Source organism: Triticum aestivum, chromosome 2A, assembly GCF_018294505.1.
Source record: "Triticum aestivum cultivar Chinese Spring chromosome 2A, IWGSC CS RefSeq v2.1, whole genome shotgun sequence".
In the NCBI taxonomy this organism is placed as follows: Eukaryota; Viridiplantae; Streptophyta; class Magnoliopsida; order Poales; family Poaceae; genus Triticum; species Triticum aestivum.
The window spans coordinates 459602095-459607124 of record NC_057797.1 but is presented as its reverse complement, the minus strand read 5'-3'; positions in this window follow the sequence as shown (position 1 = coordinate 459607124).

The following is a 5030-nucleotide window of genomic DNA, read 5'->3' as shown; positions in this document are numbered from 1 at the left end:
AGCACTAAATATGGACTTGACTCTGAGATAGTAGCTTCTTTCTGTGAATATTTTGCTACTCATGTTGATCTCCCTAGGGAGAAGTGGTTTAAATATCATCCTCCCATAGAAGTAAAAGTAGCTGCACCTATTAAAGTTGAAGAAAAGACTATTACTTATAATGATTCTATTGTTCCTACTTCTTATGTTGAGAAACCACCTTTTCCTGTTAGGATAAAAGATCATGCTAAAGCTTCAATTCTGGTTCGTAAAAGCAATATTAGAACATATACACCTCCTGAGCAAGTTAAAGTTGAACCTAATATTTCTATTCTTAAGGATCTCTTGGCTGATAATATTGATGGGCATGTTATTTATTTCTGCGATGAGACTGCTAGAATTGCCAAACCTTGTGCTAAAGATAAACATAGACCTGTTGTAGGCATGCCTGTTATTTATGTTAAAATAGGAGATCATTGTTATCATGGCTTATGTGATATGGGTGCCAGTGCTAGTGCAATACCTATTGACTTATACAGAGAAATTATTCATGATATTGTACCTACTGAGTTAGAAGATATTGATGTCACAATTAAACTTGCCAATAGAGATACTATTTCACCAATGGGAATTGTTAGAGATGTCGAAGTCTTGTGTGGGAAAACTAAATATCCTGCTGATTTTCTTGTTCTTGGTTCCGCACAAGATAGCTTTTGTTCCATTATATTTGGTAGACCCTTCTTGAACACAGTTAATGCTAAGATAGATTGCAAAAAGGATGTTGTTACTATTGGTTTAGGTGATATGTCTCATGATTTAACTTTTCTAAATTTTGTGCACAACACCGTGAAGGGGAATTGCCTAGTAAAGATGAAATTATTGGTCTTGCTTCTATTGTTGTGCCTCCTAGTGATCCTTTAGAACGGTATTTGCTTGACCATGAAAATGATATGTTTACGAATGAAATAAGGGAGATAGATGAAGTATTCTTTAAGCAGGAACCCATCCTGAAACACAATTTGCCTATCGAAATCCTAGGGGATCCTCCTCCACCCAAGGGTGATCCCGTGTTTGAGCTCAACCTGTTACCTGATACTCTTAAATATGCTTATCTTGATGAGCAAAAGATATACCATGTTATTATTAGTGCTAACCTTTCAGAGCATGAAGAAGACATATTATTGAAAACTCTGAAGAAGCACTGTGCTGCTATTGGATATACTCTCGGTGATCTTAAGGGCATTAGTCCCACATTATGTCAACACAAAATAAACTTGGAGAAAGATGCCAAACCAGTTCGTGATCACCAACAATGGCTGAATCCTAAGATGAAAGAAGTGGTAAGAAAGGAAATACTAAAGCTCCTTGAGGCAGGTATAATTTATCCCGTTGCTGATAGTCAGCGGGTAAGTCCTGTCCATTGTGTCCCTAAAAAGGGAGGTATTACTGTCGTTCCTAATGATAAAGATGAATTGATTCCGCAAAGAATGATTACAGGTTATAGGATGGTAATTGATTTCTGCAAATTAAATAAGGCTACTAAAAAAGATCATTACCCCTTACCTTTTATTGATCAAATGCTAGAAAGATTATCCAAACATACACATTTTTCCTTTCTAGATGGTTATTCTGGTTTCTCTCAAATACCTGTGTCAGTTGATGATCAATCTAAGACCACTTTTACTTGCCCGTTCGGTACTTTTTCTTATAGACATATGCCTTTTGGTTTATGTAATGCACCTTCTACCTTCCAAAGATGCATGATGGCTATATTCTCTGACTTTTGTGAAAAGATTTGTGAGGTTTTCATGGACAATTTCTCCGTCTATGGATCCTCTTTTGATGATTGCTTAAGCAACCTTGATCGAGTTTTGCAGATATGTGAAGAAACTAACCTTGTCTTGAATTGGGAGAAGTGCCACTTTATGGTTAATGAAGGTATTGTCTTGGGGGATAAAGTTTCTGAAAGAGGTATTGAAGTTGATAAAGCTAAGGTTGATGCTATTGAAAAGATGCCATGTCCTAAGGACATCAAAGGTATAAGGAGGTTCCTTGGTCACGCCAGTTTTTATAGGAGGTTCATTAAGGACTTCCCAAAAAATTCTCGGCCTCTGGCTAATTTATTGCAAAAAGATATACCATTTTTTAATGATGATTGCGTAGAAGCATTTGAAATACTTAAGAAAGCATTGATCTCTGCACCTATTGTTCAGCCATCTGGTTGGAATTTACCCTTTGAAATTATGTGTGATGCTAGTGATTATGCTGTAGGTGCTATTCTAGGGCAAAGAGTTGATAGGAAATTAAATGTTATTCAATATGCTAGTAAAACTCTAGACAATGCTCAGAGAAATTATGCTACTACTGAAAAAGAATTTTTAGCAGTTGTATTTGCTTGTGATAAGTTTAGACCTTATATTGTTGATTCTAAAGTAACTATTCACACGGATCATGCTGCTATTAAATATCTTATGGAAAAGAAAGATGCTAAACCTAGACTCATTAGATGGGTTCTCATGCTACAAGAATTTGATTTGCATATTATTGATAGAAAGGGAGCTGAGAACCCCGTTGCAGATAACTTGAGGTTGGAAAATGTTCTTGATGACCCACTACCTATTGATGATAGCTTTCTTGATGAATAATTAAATGTCATAAATGCTTCTCACACTGCTCCATGGTATGCTGATTATGCTAATTATATTGTTGCTAAATTTATACCACCTAGTTTCGCATACCAGCAAAAGAAAAAGTTCTTCAATGATTTAAGACATTACTTTTGGGATGACCCACATCTTTATAAAGAAGCAATAGATGGTGTTATTAGACGTTGTGTACCTGAGCATGAACAGGAACAGATCCCACGCAAGTGTCACTCCGAAGCTTATGTAGGACACCATGCTGGAGATAGAACTGCACACAAGGTATTGCAATCCGGTTTTTATTGGCATACTCTCTTCAAGGATGCCTGTAAGTTTGTTGTATCTTGTGATGAATGTCAAAGAATTGGTAATATTATTAGACGTCAAGAAATGCCTATGAATTATTCACTTGTTATTGAACCATTTGATGTTTGGGGTTTTGATTATATGGGACCTTTCCCTGCCTCCAATGGATACACACATATTTTAGTTGTTCTTGATTACGTTACTAAGTGGGTAGAAGCTATTCCAACTAGTAGTGCTGATCATAACACCTCTATTAAGATGCTTAAAGAAGTTATTTTTCCAAGGTTTGGAGTCCCTAGATATTTAATGACTGATGGTGGTTCACATTTTATTCATGGTGCTTCCGTAAAATGCTTGCTAAATATGATGTTAATCATAGAATTGCATCTCCTTATCACCCACAGTCTAGTGGTCAAGTAGAATTGAGCAATAGAGAACTCAAATTAATTTTGCAAAAGACTGTTAACAGATCTAGAAAGAATTGGTCCAAGAAACTTGATGATGCATTATGGGCCTATAGAACTGCATATAAAAATCCTGTGGGTATGTCTCCGTATAAAATGGTTTATGGAAAAGCATGTCACTTACCTCTCGAACTAGAACATAAGGCTTATTGGGCTATTAAAGAACTCAATTATGATTTCAAACTTGCCGGTGAGAAGAGGTTATTTGATATTAGCTCACTTGATGAATGGAGAACCCAAGCCTATGAGAATGCCAAATTATTTAAAGAAAAGGTTAAAAGATGGCATGACAAAAGAATACAAAAGCGTGAGTATAATGTAGGTGATTATGTATTGCTATAGAACTCTCGTTTAAGATTTTTTGTAGGAAAACTTCTCTCTAAATGGGAAGGTCCTTACATTATCGAGGAGGTCTATCGTTCAGGTGCCATAAAAATCAACGACTTCGAAGTCACAAATCCGAAGGTGGTGAACGGTCAAAGAATTAAACATTATATCTCAGGTAATCCTGTAAATGTTCAAACCAATGTTATTGAAACCATAACCCCGAAGGAATACATAAGGGACACTTTCTGGAATGTTTCAGACTCTGAAAAGGAATAGGTATGTGGTACAGTAAGTAAACCGACTCCAAAACAGTTCTAATGGCAATTTTCTTCCGTTTTGGAATATTTAGAGAAAAAGAAAAATAAGAAGCAGTCCGGGAAGGACATGAGGGCTCCACGAGGGTGGAGGGTGCGCCCTACCCCCTGGGTGCGCCCCCTACCTCGTGGGCACCTCGTGCGCTCTCTGGACTCCGTTTTCTTGCACGTTGTGTATTTTGGTCGGTAAAAATTCATTATATAACCTCCCGAAGGTTTTGACCACCGTATCATGCAATTATCTCCTGTCTTTGTTTCGAGTTGTCCTGCTGTAGATTACAGCAAGATGTCTTCGCAAGAGTCAGTCAGGGAAAGCTGGGTGTCTCATCCGGCACCGAGATCAATGACAAACAACAATGTTGACCACTTTGGGCCAGCAACAGAGGAAGAGATGGAGGCTGATTTGAAGAGGATAGATGCCATGGAGGAAGATCAAGAAGTCACTTCTTGCTTCCGAGCTGGATTCACAATGGGGGAACTGCAGAGCTCGGCTATCCCAAACTCGGTTATCCCTTCAAATGTTAGATTTCTTTCTTATGAGAATATGAAAAAGAGTGTCACTTGTTCTCCCGCAGCTATGCAACACCCTTGGGTGCAGGGAGCTTTGGCTGTTACAGGAAAACTTCGAAAGGAAATAATGGACCTCAAGCAGCAAGTCAATAAGCTCGAGGAGGAGAATCGTATCCTGAGGGGCATCATCGCCAAGAATATCACATCACCATCCCCGAAAAAGGAAACATAATCACATGGGTATGGGCACTCCCCTTGGCAACTACCAAGCTTGGGGGAGGTGCCCCGGTATCGTATCACCATCACTTTTATCTTTACCGTTTTTCTTAGTTCGGTCATTTTGATAATATCTTGATCTAGTAGAATAAAGTTTTAGTATGATCTAGTTGTGAGTTTTGCTTTATGATCCTTCTATGTAATCGAGTCCATGAGCTATATATAATAAAGATTAGTGTTGAGTCAAGAGCTTGATTATTTTTCCATAATCT